The sequence below is a fragment of the Bison bison genome, unplaced genomic scaffold (assembly GCF_000754665.1).
Source record: "Bison bison bison isolate TAMUID 2011002044 unplaced genomic scaffold, Bison_UMD1.0 scf7180017864535, whole genome shotgun sequence".
Classification (NCBI taxonomy): Eukaryota; Metazoa; Chordata; class Mammalia; order Artiodactyla; family Bovidae; genus Bison; species Bison bison.
The window spans coordinates 12463917-12479302 of NW_011495084.1; positions in this window are offsets into that span (position 1 = coordinate 12463917).

Below are 15386 nucleotides of genomic sequence, written 5' to 3' on the forward strand. Positions count from 1 at the left end.
TGTCACTTCAGTCATGTCTGACTCTGTGTGACCCCATAGACGACAGCCGACCAGGCTCCCCCATCCCTGGGATTCTCCAGGCAAGAACACTGGAGTGGGTTGCCATTTCCTTCTCCAATGCATGAAAGTGAAAAGTGAAAGTGAAGTCGCTCAGTCGTGTCCGACTCCTAGCGACCCCATGGACTGCAGCCTACCAGGCTCCTCTGTCCATGGGATTTTCCAGGCAAGAGTACTGGAGTGGGTCTCTGCTTCTTTAATTGTTTCCTCTTGCTCCACTAGCTCCCCTCTCTATTATTGGATGTAGAAACACACACAGCCTGTGCATAGTCAGGCAGATATTCTATGCTGAGTGAAAGTACAAAATACCATGGGTACAGTAGTAACTATCAGAGCATATGCCACTTCTAAAATAAAATTCAAAATCAAATTATTTTAAAACACTCCAGGGTCCAAAACTGTATATCTACAGACTTGAGTCATCCTATAAATTCTACAATTATAACTTCAGATGGTATGTCTCATCGTTAAAAGTAATGGCTCTTAGATTCCACATTTTCCTCCTACTTATATTCCATTTCTTTGTCCCCTTTACAGAAAAAAAAAAATTCTCAAACTAATGGTTTGCATTTACTGTTTCTTCTTGCTCTTTTCTCATCCGCTCTACATTCTACAGCAGTTCGGGGTTCTGTATGGATAATTCTCTGGCTTCGTCCCAACTGCTGTCCTAGCAACCCACCGTGGTTTCCATATCTCATTGGCTATGCCTTCTCAATTCCTTTCTCAACTTTCTCTTTCCCTATCCGGCCTATAAATGTTGGAGTACCTTAGCTTTTAGTCTTTGGGTGACCTCATCTCTTTCCACTCTAAAATTACAACAAAAACAAAATTTTAAGAATAACTACCATTGTGAATGCTCACTATGGGCCTGGCATTATTATCCTCACTTACTGGAGAAGTATCTAAGGTCCAGGAAGATTAAATGACTTCAGCTAGTAAGAGGCAGAGCCAGAATCAAAGCTGAAGTCATCTGGCAGCAAAGTCCAAGTTTTTAACCACAACTTTGAACCACCACCTTATGTATAAATCTCCCACTGCTGCCTCTCCAATCTGCACAGCTCAGTCTGAGCTGCCATTTCTTTTCTTTTATGCCATTGACTACTTAGAATTTGACGTCTCCACTTGGGTGTCTAATCATAATATACCCGAAATAGTGGCCTTAGGACCCACCCTAAACTCTGTCCCTTTACTCTACACTTTATTAAATGATAATACATCTCTCTAGTTGGCTCCAGCTCAAAGCCTTACAATTATTGTAGAATCCTTCCAATTCTTTACTGTGTCCCATCCAATCCATCAAAGAGCTCAGTTCTACTTAAAATATAGTTCATTCCACTATCTTCTCTCATCTGAACTACCAAAAAAGCATGCTACTGGGTCTCCTTGCTTCCTGTTTTGTGTTTCTATTGTTTATTCTCCAAACACCAGCTGCTGCTGCTGCTAAGTCACTTTAGTTGTGTCCGACTCTGTGCGACCCCATAGACGGCAGCCCACGAGGCTCCCCCGTCCCTGGGATTCTCCAGGCAAGAACACTGGAGTGGGTTGCCATTGCCTTCTCCAATGCAGGAAAGTGAAAAGGGAACGTGAAGCCGCTGAGTCTTGTCCGACTCTTAGCCCCATGGACTGCAGCCCACCAGGCTCCTCCATCCATGGGATTTTCCAGGCAAGAGTACTGGAGTGGGGTGCCATTGCCTTCTCCGCCAAACACCAGCAAGAGTCATTTAAAACATAAATATGTAAAACTCCACATCTTTTTCACTGGAAGCGTTCAGTAGCTTTATATTTCTCTTTGAACAAAATCTAAACTCCTGACCCACGTCCCAGAAAGTTCCCCATCAGCTGGAGCCCACCTCCTTCTCCATGCCTAGATCAAGCACCTCTCCCTCAGTCTGTCTGCTGCAGTCATATGAATGACCTTTCTGTTGTCAAGTCACACCCAGTCATTGTTTCCTCCAAGTGTTGATTTTCATGGCACCTGTTACAACCTGCTATTATATTTTTTCTTTTCTTATATACATCTCTCTTAGGTGAATACTAGCTTCACGAGGCATCAGCTTTACTAGTCATAGTCACAGTTGTATCCTTAATGTCTAAAATAGTTCCTGGCCCACAATGTGTGCCCAGTGTTTCTTATGTGAATCAGTCAATTAATGATTGTATGAAATCAAATGCATAGTAATTCAAAGTAATAAATAATAAATAATGTAGTTTTTTTGTTTTTTAACTACATTTCTCTCTTTCCAGAGAGCTTTCTTTTTGTTGATGCCATAATTAGTGATCTTCCACATAGAGGTGGTAGCTACATCTGCTCCATACATTATATCATTTTAGGTTAAAATCAGAGAAAATGAGAATTCTTTGTTCTCATAACCCAAGAAAATATTTTCTTTTGTACTATTGATTCTGATCAAATCATAGGCTCACCACTCAAAAATCAAACAAGCAAAAAGATAACAATGGGGTTGGGAGAATACAGTGTCTATTTGGTTGAATCCCTACCTCATTTGAGGCTCTGCTTAATGTTACCTCCTCAGTTACTCCTTCCCTGAGCACTTCATCTAAAAGTGAATGAACTTCTTCATAACACTCATAACTATATGACATAAATGCATAAATTATTATTTATTTATTTTCTCCACCAGAATGTTATCTCCACAAAACATGGCTTATCAGTTTTGTTTATTGCTGTACTTCTAGTCCATTATGCATGTTAGGCATTCAGTAAATATTTGTTGACTTAGACCTTTGACCAAATGCTTTCTCCTTGAGCTTGTAACAGACTGAAAAGCGAGTGAATGGTAGTTCCCAGCAAAAACTAGTGAAAGAAGAGTGAATTTGTCATGCATCACAAAGTCTTTGAACTTTTATGCATGGACTTTGTAAACACTATTTTGGCTGTTTCTTTTGCTCAATTTCTGATTCTTATCTGTCTTCTAACGAATTGGATGTAAGATATATATATAAATCATTGAAAACCAAAATGTTATAGTAGTATCATTAAATCTCTGCTTCATGTATAGCATATGTATATATTCTATTTTCCTTGTCATTCTGGCATTATTCATGCTTAATCAGTAAAATTTAAAATAACAATTTTAGATACTGTTAATGCTTATTTTATCATAATTTAAACTCTGAATTGTTACATTTTACTTGTCATTTTTATGTTGCATTTTTTAAAAAGCTTATTATTTTGGTAGAATTTATACATACTCATCATTATGAAAATTCAAGGACTATAAGTTTTGAGAAAAAGACCCAATAATCAAAAGGATGAAAAACATAAGTATAGATAATAACATATAATAATGATATATTATTTATATAAGGAATTGTTAAAAGTTTAATAGACATTTTATCCAAAAAATTCAAAATTATTCATTTAAATATTAAAAATTATGAAATTATTGAGTTAAATCTTTTAAAAATATTTCTAATTTTTATGTACTCATTTATATTTGCACTTCTTTTCACTTTCCAATTTTGTTATATTTTACTTATCAGAGACTGGCAATTTTTCTTATTGTCTGAATACATGTTTGCTTACTTTAGCCAACATAGTCTAATGTCTCCTGCATTTTTATTTGCAGATTATAGCACATTTAATCTTCAAATCTTCAAAATGACCTCATGAAATAGTTTGTATTATTAATTTGCCCAAGGTTATAGACCTAAGACTTGTCAGAGTTGAAACTATAAGAATGTAGATCCAGACCATTTATTTGTCACATTATAAATTATATGTCTTGTGTTTGACTTTAGATATATGCACAATAGTATTTAATATGAATGACTCATTCTTTTTTATTCACATCTGCTTCAGTGTTGAATGTACGATTTTGATAGAACTCTTTTGAAAGTATATTCACTTCTTTCTCATATGTGCTATGTTCCCTGAGTACTTGCTTTTTTTTTTCTTTCTTTTTTTTAATATCTGTGAATATTTTACTCTAAGGACAAATTGGTAGAATATTCTTAGGTCACATTTTTCTTAGAATATTGAGACATTGCTTCATTGTCTTCTGGCACTAAAAGTTGCAGTGGAAAAGTCTGAAGCCAGCCTAGGTTTAGGTTACTTACTTTTCCTCTCTGCACATTCAAGATGTTTTCTAGACTTTGAATATTGGTAACATCACAAAAGATGGCTTGACCTTTACAGTTTTGTCAATCTTTACAAAAGAAGAAGGTTCATTTTTCACTTGCAGGTTAATTAGTATTCTTAATTTCAGGACAAATCTCATCTAATATACCTTTGAAATTTTGTTTCTGTTTAATTCCTTGTAATCATTTTCTGGAATAATAATTGTGTTATATTGAAACTCATTTTGCTTTGTTCCATCACCATCAGTTTTTGCTCTAATCATTTTTTTATTATCTCAATATTTTCTGTATATTTTCTTAACTCTGCCACTCTTCCACAGATTTTAGTAAATATTTTAAAGTATGCCCAAAGGAAACTTAACAGTGTCCTCCATGGGGAACTACTCTACCCTATCTTACTTAAGCAAAAACAATCAGACAATTCCAGACCATGCTAGACTTGTCTGTCATAAACAATGAGAAAATAGGGGCTAAGGAATGTTTTGAAAACCACATTTCAGGGACTATGGTCTATTAAAAATCTGAGATTTATTATAAGAATATAGAATTCTTACCCTTCCCAACATCTTACTGCCACCTCAACAGGGCTTCAATATTAAAACAGATCATAAGTGAGTCACAGACTATAAATGAGAATCACAGATTCTATTTAAGAAGGAGTCCCTAGGGAAACCCAAAAGCAACAGGAATAAAAAAGTCTGACAAGGAAACTAGAGAAAATCTAGGCTTCTGGCAATTACAATTATGGCAAACACTGAACACAACCCAACTCCTAGTCAGATTAACATAAAACGTCACAGTAAAAGCTTAATTACTCTGATGACTATTACTCAATACATCATGTCCAGCTTTCAGCAAAAAATTACAAGGTATTCTAAAAGATAAAAAACAAAGAAACAATCTGAAGAGACAAAACAAAACAAGTTTTGAGATAAAGAGACAAAACAACCCAACTCAGATATGACATGAATATTGAAATTATCAGAGAATTTAAAACTATTATGTTTAGTATTTTAAAGACTTCATTGGAAAGCATACACAACTTTCAAGAACAAATGGGTGATATAAATGGAGGGACAGAAACTCCCAAGAAAGAGTATCAGATAATTTTTTTTTTTTTTTCCCCACCACACTGCATGGCTTAGGGGATCTTAGATCCTAACCAGGGATCAAACTTTAGGGCCCCAGCAGTTAAAGCACTGAACTACCAGGGAATTCCCAAAAGGAAAGTATAAAAGTCACAGATACTATAATAGACATGAAGAATTCTTTTGATGGTCTCATAAGTAGACTAAACATGGCAAAGGAAAGAATTGGTGACTCTCAAGATATGCTAATACAAACTGCCAAAAGTGAAACACAAAGAATAAAAAAAAAAAAAAAAAAAAAAAAAAAAAAAAAAAAAATCAAAAAAACAGAATAACCAAGGCATGTGGGAGAATTTTAAAAGGTATAAAATATGTATAATAAAAAACATGAGAAGGACAAAAATGACAGGAAGGAGCAGCAGAAATATTTGAAATACTAATAATAGAATTTTCTAAAGTTATTTACAGAACCAAACTACAGATTCAACAAGCAGAAAATAAATACCAAGAAATCTACACCTAAGCATATTATAGTTAAATACCAAAAAAAAAAAACAAAGACAAAGAGGAAATCTAGAAAAAAGTATTAAACAGTAGAAGAAACCATCTCTAGAGGAGTAAGAATAAGAATTACATTGGATGCAAGCAAGAAGAGAATGAAGTGAAATATTCAAAGTGTTGAGGGGAAAAAAAAACCCCTAAATTCTTGAGTTATGTATTTGTTTAACCTATCTTTCAGGTTTCCCAGATGACACTAGTGGTAAAGAAAGTGAAAGTGAAGTGAAGTTGCTCAGTCGTGTCCGACTCTTTGTGATCCCATGGCTTGTAGTCTACCAGGCTTTTCTCTCCATGGGATTTTCCAGGCAAGAGTACTGGAGTGGGTTGCCATTTCCTTCTCCAGGGGATCTTCCTGACCCAGGGATCAAACCCAGGTCTCCTGCATTGCAGGCAGATGCTTTACCCTCAGAGCTACCAGGGAAGCCCCTGGTAGTAAAGAACCCACCTGCCAATGCAGGAGACATAAGAGATGCGGGTTTGATCCCTGAGTTGGGAAGACTCCCTAAAGGAGGAGATAGCAACCCACTCCAGTATTCTTGCCTGGAGAATCCCATAGATAGAGGAGCCTGGTGGGCTGCAGTCCATAGGGTCACAACAAGTCAGACATAACTGAAACAACTTAGCACACACACATGCAACCTATCTTTCAAAAGTGAAAGAGAAATAAAGACTCTTAGACAAACATATACTGAAGAAATCTGTTACCAGTAGATCTGCCTTGCAAGAAATATTAAAAGAAGTCTAAAGAGAAGAATGATATAGGTCAGAAACTTGGACCTAAATAAATAAAGGAAGAGCATAAGGGGAGGGATAAATAAAGATGAAATTAAATACTTTATTTATCTTATTCTTAATTTAATACATAATTGTTTAAATAATCATAGCAATAATGTTTTAGGTGATTATAGCATATGGACAAATAAAATAAATGACAACAATATTGTAAAGGATGGAAGGAAGGAGCTGGGAATATCTGTTTACAGCAGTTTTATTTATAATCACCCCAAACTGGAAGGAATCAAGATGTCTTTCAAAGGTGAATAAATATACAGTGCTATATCCATACAATGAAGCATTTTTAAAATAATTTTTTAAATGAGAGATCAAACAATAAAGTAACTTGTAAAAATTTGAATACACATTGCTAAAGGAAAGACGACAACCTTAGAAGTTTACAACAGTGGTCCCCAACTTTTTTTGGCATAAGGGACTGGTTTCATGGAAGATGGCTTTTTCATGGACCAGGTGAGGGGGTGGTTTTGAGATGATTCAAGTGCACTACCTGTATTGTGCATGTTATTTCTGTTATTACATCACCTCCACCTCCGATTGTCAGGCATTTGATCCCAGAGACTGGGGACTCTCAATCTACATATTGTATGATTCCAACCATATGGCAGTCTGCAAAAGGGAAAACTGTGGAGACAGTGAAAAGATCTGTGATGGTTAGGGTTATAGAGGGAGTGAGTAGGGGTTAAGAGGTGAGGCAGGGGGGATTATTAAGGCAAGTAAAATCATCTGTGTAATATTGTGATGGTAAATATATGGCATTATGTGTTAATGTTAAGTCACTCAGTCATGTCTGACTCTTTGCTACCCATAGACTGTAGCCCACCAGGCTCCTCTGTCCACAGAATCTTCCAGGCAGGAATACTGGAGTTGCCATTCCCTTCTCCAGGGGTCCTTCCTGACCCAGAGATTGAACCTGGGTCTCTTGCATTGCAGGCAGATTCTTTACTATCTGAGCCAACAAGGAAGCCCTACATGACATTATGCATTTGCCAAAATCTATAGCACCGTACATCACTAGTGGTGAACTTTAATATAAATAATGGACTATAGTTAATAATAAGGTATTAATATTGCTTCATTTATCGTAACAAATGTACCATGCTAATGCAAGATATTAATAAAATAGGAAATGTGCATGGGGGATGGGAGAGTGTTACATGAAAATCTCTGCACCATCTGTTAAATGTTTTTGTAAATCTAAAACTGTTCTAAAAAATTAGATATCCAGTCTCCATTTCACACCAATAAAAAGATTAATATATTATTTTACTCCCAAATTTGCCTTATTTTCTATGTGCCTATTACATATCAGGCACTGTATTTGGGGTATATGACTTTACAGAATTCTCCTGATGTAGGAAAAACTTAGACTAAATATTCAGTATTATACTGGATTAAAGATCAACTTGGAGAAGGAAATGGCAACCCACTCCAGTATTCTTGCCTGGAGAATTCCATGGACAGAGGAGCCTGGCGGGCTATAGTCCATGGGGTCGCAAAGAGTCAGACACAACTGAGCAAATATCACTCATTCAAAGATAAACTACATTTTAAAATGAGGTAAATATGATTATGGGTACTACCTCTCCCACAGTTACTACTTTAATTACAGATAGGTTCCTACATTAATCTTCAGGGAAAACCCACACACTGTGTACATTATATACCAATTCCAGAAATTTTGTCTCCTTTAGCAAATATTTGCTGAAGGAAAACATTTGAAATCAAAAGAGGCTTTTATCAGAACAGGAAACTGTATCACACAGTCCATTTATGATGTTCTTCCTAGAGATTATTTTCTGACGTCCAACTTGTAAGGTCTACACAGGCATATAAATGCCAACAGTCTTAACACTTCACTCCTAAATTTTCTAACTCTGATGTTTTTGGCTCTGTTACAATTAATATCTAGTCTTTCTTGGCTGAAGTTACTTTATGTTGTCTAACTTGGTTAAATCACTTGTTCTGGATTGAATAAGTTAATTCATGTACTTGTTTACAAGATGATATGTTTTTCTTCTTGGCCTTCACAGTTGGTGTAAGTGAATAGGCTTTTGCTCCAAGGTTGATTCTGATTCCAAAATATCATCCAACTTTCACTCTTTCTGTGTTTCAGACATTAATTTGACTCTGGTGTTTGCCACTTCAGATAGCACTCAATGAGCATTCATAAGTTGCTACTAAGATTTCCACCCCCCTCTCCCTTGTCCTGTAGGTTTCCCAGTTATAATCATTTTTAGGCTTTATATTTTATTATTTAGTTGCCAAAATCATTAACAAAAATAAAGTAGATAATAAAAAAGAAAAATATACCAAAGAAAGAGCTAGAATGGGGTTTCAGTAAGTTTATCAATAATTGATAAAAAATTTTAAAAGCAACTGTATAGTATATTAGGGCTTCCCTGATAGCTCAGTTGGTATAGAATCCACCTGCAATGCAGGAGACCCAGGTTCGATTCCTGGGTTGGGAAGATCCACTGGAAAATGGATAGGCTACCCACTCCAGTACTCTTGGGCTTCCCTTGTGGCTCAGCTGGTAAAGAATCCACCCTCAATGCGGGAGACCTGGGTTCAGTCTATGGGTTGGGAAGATCCCCTGGAGAAGGGAACGGCTACCCATTCCAGTATTGTGGCCTGGAGAATTCCGTGAACTCTGTAGTCCATGGGGTCGCAGAGAATGGGATGACTGAATGACTTTCACTTTTATATAGTATATTACATAGAATGGCACCAAACTTAGAGATTTAATTTTATTTTATCTTTTTTTATGATTTAAAATACCAAGTAAACATCTCAAAGAATCAGAAATGCTTCTCTTTACAAAAGGAAATATAAACAGTCTGTTTAAGACAACTAAGGAAATTTTCCATTTGAAGGACTATAAAATTTCTATTTCTACTTAATGCATTGGTTTGAGTTTCTTTAAATTGTCTACAGTGCATTGTATTACATTGTAATTACTAAAATAACCCTCTGTCAACTTTGGAAACAGTACTGGGTACTGGTGATTATTCAGTTCATCTTGTGTCAGTCTTTGAGCTGATATAGTTTACTGACACTTGGTTAAGTGACACACCACCTAGCTACTCAGTGAGTAAATGTTGTTGGGTTTTCCTAACTTTCCTTCTGTTGAGCATCTCAAAAGAACCCTTCTTTCATTCAAGAAGCCTTTTTTTTCAGTTCTGATATGCCAGTAACTTACAGGTCTTATAAAAATTAAAGTGAAAGCAATTATTAATTATTTTGCCAATATTCCCAGTTATAATATCAATAGAAAATATTATGTTTTACTCTCCTGTTTAGGTAATTATATATCTCAGCTACTCGTAAGTGTTGCCAGATCTAAGAAATAAAAACACAGCAAACACAGTGAAATTTGAATTTCAAGGGAGTGAAATATTTGAAAGGTGTAATTATGTCTCGTGCAATATTTGAGACATATTTATACTAAATAAGTTATTTATTATTTACCTGAAATTTAAAGTAACTGAGTGTCCTGTATTTTATGGTCAACTCTAATGAGTTCAGAACTTGAACAAGAAAAAGTAAGAGTGGATATTTTTAAACCCAAAAAGTCATTGCAAAGATCCCTCATAGAACCTCAAAAATCTCTAAAAGGACAAGGAATTAAAGGTGTTCTAGGAACTAAAATGTACAATATGTACATAACTCTCACTGGGTATTCAATGAGGTTAAATTGAAGGCAACTAAAACTACCACAAGCAAAAAGAATTTGGGGGCAAGTGTGTGGAGCCTGGGGGCAGTGGGAATGGGCCAGGGCAGGTTTATTCATCCTTTGAAATCTAAGGTGATATCCTTGAAGTTCCCTGAAATCTTAAAGGCATGTATAGTTTCAAAGCAGCACATAAGATTTCTGAAAGTATGCATGAAAAAATTCCTTTGATTTTTAATGGCCAGCATGAGTCAGCATGTGCCATAAGATGGTGCCATTTATGAGTTCTGTTATAGCAGTCTAATTTAAGCAAGGAGGTTTTTAACCAGCATCTTTCCTTAAGTGTCAGTGATGTACATGGAGTGTGTTAGAGTAGGTGTGAATGAAAGCCCCCTACATCAGTCAGGATTGTCCAGAGAAACAGAACCCAAAGAATGTATATATATGTAAATTATTTTATATATTTATTTATATTATATATATTATATACAAGCTTATTTATATATATTTATATTATATATATATAATTCTCTTCTATATATATGTATATATATCTATCTATCTGTGTGTGTGTGTGTGTGTGTGTGTATTCTATAGAGATTCATTTTAAGGGATTAGCTGAAACAATTGTGGGGGTTGGCAAGCCTGAAATTCTAAGGGCAGGCCAGCAAGCTGGGAATTTAGGCAACAGTTGAGGTAGCCTTGAATCTGAAATGCACAGGGTAGAATGCAAGTTGAATACTGAGGCAGGATTTCTATATTACAGTCTTGAGGATGAATTTCTTCTTCCCTTCAAAACCTTAGTTTTTTTCTCTATAGGCCATAAACTGATTGGGTAAGCCCCATCCATATACTCAAGCGTGATCTCTTTGACTTAAAGTCAACTGACTATACATGTTCATCACATCTGTTAATATAAAATACTTTCACAGCAACATCTAGACTAGGGCTTGACCAAATGATGGGTACATTAGCCTAGCCAAGTTGACATGTAAAATTAACTATCACACCATGTTATTTCTGCTATTTATTTAAAGATTTTAGAGCATTTTATTCCTAACACAAGGTGAAGAACTTTGGCTTTGGAGTCAGATGGCTCCTGAGGTCAATGTTTGCTATGTAACCTTGACAAACTCATTTAATCTATCTTTACTTCAGATTCAGTTCAGTTCAGTTCAGTTCATTTCAGTCACTCAGTCGTGTCCGACTCTTTGCGACCCCGTGAATCACAGAACGCCAGGCCTCCCTGTCCATCACCAACTCCCACAGTTCACTCAGACTCACGTCCATCGAGTCGGTGATGCCATCCAGCCATCTCATCCTGTCGTCCCCTTCTCCTCCTGCCCCCAGTCCCTCCCAGCATCAGAGTCTTTTCCAATGAGTCAACTCTTCGCATGAGATGGCCAAAGTACTGGAGTTTCAGCTTTAGGATCATTCCTTCCAAAGAAATCCCAGGGCTGATCTCCTTTAGAATGGACTCATTCTGTAAAACAGGAAAAACAATACCCTTATAGGATTAACATGAAGGTGGTATATTAAAATGATACATCACATGTAAAAGTATCTAGAACTATTTCCAATGCATAGGGAGCATTTAATAATAGTAATTTTTGTATACATTGATAGTTATTGCCATTATTCTCTAACTTTCAATGAGTCATTATAATTAATGCTGCTCCCTGAGTTATTTAATTAGATATCCGAGGAATGCTGGCACTATCCTTTACCACTATTCCCCTTCCTTGTAGATTTTCTAAAGGAGCTCCACATACAAGGAATATCAAGAAGTAAGAAATTAAGTACAAGTTTAACCTTAACTGAGCTTCCCAAGTGGCACAGTGGTAAAGAATTTGCCTGCCAATGCAGGAGACACCAGAGATGCAGGTCCAATCCCTGGGTTGGGAGATCCCCTGGAGAAGAAAATGGCAACCCACTCCAGTATTCTTTCCTGGAACATTCCATGGACAAAGAAGCCTGCGGGCTACAGGTCCACTGGGGTCGCAAAGAGTTGGATGCAACTGAGCAGACACAGAAACATACACAATGTCATTCTTCACTGATCTTTTTACTGACAACTTCAAGCAGAGGTCTTTGGTAAACCTTTTGGGTAATCTCACTCCATTATCTTGAGATGATGATAAATACATGCGTGTGTGCTAAATCGCTTCAGTCTTTTCTGACTCCTTGCAACCTTGTGGACTATAGCCTGCCAGGCTCTTCTTCAGGCAAGAATAATGGAGTTGGTTGCCATGCCTTCCTCCAGGGGATCTTTCCTGACCCAGGGATCAAACCCATATCTCTTATTTCTCTTGCATTGGCAGGTGGGTTCTTTACCTCCAGCACCACTTGGGAAGCTCAATGACAGATGTTGTTGTTGTTGTTCAGTGGTCCAGTTGTGTCTGACTCTTTGCGACCCCGTGGATAAGAAATAGAAACAGGAAGCCCATTAGCAACTAAATGAAAATAAATGAATAATATCTTAGATGTATCAACGAGCAATCCTGAATTGCTAATTAGGAGAGAGGATTGTCCAAAAAGTGAAGATCAACAGGGTGATAGAGAGAGGATCTTTGTGGTTGCAGAACTCCATGAAAAAACCACAAACACTGCTTATTCTTAAGTAGGTGGTAGAGTCTTGAAATTCAAAAGCAACATTTTCTTGTTTGCAAAAAAATGGCAACAGGGTACCTGGGGCCCCTGGGGAGTTTCCTTGGAATTGGCCCTATTTTGAGGAGAAGAAGATGGAAAAGGATGTAATCACACAGCTTACATTTCAGGCCAGCCCAAAGAGAGGTGAGAGGCACTTCACGTCGTTGCGACCTGCCTGCCAGTTGCTAACCTCAATATTTTTGGATCAGTAAAAGCTAATAAACTTCTCACATACACCAACCTAGAGCATAAAAACTTTCTCAGCAGCCTGGAATATAATATTGGTCCATCCTTCAGGAAAAGCCTGCTGAGGTCTTAGGGGAAGAGGCTTAATTTCTGAAGGCAGCACAGCAAGTCTTCTCATTGCAGTAGGTTCCAAAGTCAGCTAACTACTCAGAAGACCATCTTCTCCATTTGCCTGAAGACTGCATGCCTTTGTATCTATAGCCTACTCCTCACTGTCATGCATGCAAATAAATCTGTTTGCATCATAAAAATAAATATATAGATAAATGTGTGTGTACTCCATTGTACCCAACTTTGCAACCCCATGGACTGCAGCCCACCAGGCTCCTCTGTCCATGGGATTCTCCAGACAAGAATACTGGAGTGGGTTGCCATTTCCTTCTCCAGTGGATCTTCCTGACTCAGGGATCGAACCCGCATCTCTTGTGTCTTCTGCATTGGCAGGCCAATTCTTTACCACTGTGCCGCCTGGAAAACCCAAAATAGATAAATAAATAAATAAGTAAACAACTGTTTTAAAAGAGATGAATCATTGCCCATAGCTACAGCTCTTCAAGCACTTCTGGGCTTTGCAGTCATCTGTTTCTGATATAGCTCATATTGCAGGAGAGTTTAAAGATACAGATGTCACTTCAGAATTGAAAAGTAAGATTTGGATGCATTAAGGAATTGCCCATCATTTTATGTATATAATCATCAGAGCTGAGTCCTATTCTGGCCTTTGGATACAACAGATTCTTCAAATCAAGACTCATTGCCTTTAACACATCACTGAAGTTACAAAAACCCAAATCACTGCACAATTAGGATTTTTATAAATTATGACCACAGGACAGGACACAGAGTTGGAATATTGGAGTTCAGGGTATAAAACGTTCCCCCACCCACCTACCACTAGTTTTTATACTAAGGTTTCAGTACTAATTGAAAGAAAATCTATAGTCCTTGTTTGTCCACTGTTAAATCATTAATGCAATATAATTTCTCTAGAAAATGTGTATTTTGATCTTTCATGGAGGGAATATTTTTTCATTTAGAACAAATTCACTTCTTTAGTAAAAGTCATTTTTGTAATATGTTTCTTTGCAAAGCGTTGGTTTTTAATTAAAAAATAGAAAAAGAAAATTACCCAAGAATTTGGCAGCTTAAAGCATTGGTTGTTTATTCTCATGGATCTAAGGTTGCCTAAGACAACAGACTGCTGTAACTGCAATGGCTGTGCTCCACCTGAGACCAACAGGTTAGTTGGAGTCTGTTCATCTAAAGAATGGATATTTGATGGGTAACTAACAGTACCACAGGGGTTAGGTTAATGACTGAATTTAGCAACAAGGGTGACCCTGGTGACACTGATTAAAAAGCAAAAAAACGGCTTTAGTGATACTAGTTGGGTTAGGAGACAAATTAGAGAAACTAGAAATAAAGAGAAAGGGAAAAAAAAAGTATGAGGACGAAATGTTCATGAAATTTGACTCTAAAAATAGCTAAAGGAAGTTGGTATAGGGTAAGCTTTAAACACTACACAATTATATAGATATGCAGTGTTTTATTTTTATTTTCTTTAGATTTACAAAATTTTGAATTAAAATGTATTTCAAATTTTAAAATATGTATATATTCCCAAGTATGAAAATGAATCAATATAAATAGTGACTCAGTAGTAAAGAATCCATCTGCAATGCAGGAGACTTGCAGGAGACATGGTTTGATCCCTGGGTTGGGAAGATTCACTGGAGAAGGAAATAGCAACCCACTCTAGTAGTCTTGCCTGGGAAATCCCATGGACAGAGGAGCCTGCTGGGCTACCGTCCATGGGGTCACAAAGAGTCAGACACAACTGAGCAACTAAACCACAACAAATATTTATATGTATAGACATTCGTGACTGTTTGCAAGGTCTTATATGTCTTAAATTGGACAATTAGAGGAAGAGTCTCATGAAAATGACATGTAATAGCAGATCAAGGTTTAACTGAAATCCAGTTTACCACAAATATTCCATGGGAGAACTCCAATTCCACAGTGGTCACTGGCCTACCTGTGGACTTGGAGGAACACGGTCTATCTTGGAATCCCTTTCTGTTCTCATTCATGGAAGCCTAGTTGAGTGCTTTGCAAATATTATACCCAAGAAACCACATGATGAATTCGGCACTAGTGTTGTTATAAAAGACTTGTAGTGAATACAGCAAAATTAAATACTGCATGGAAAGGTTGTAGTG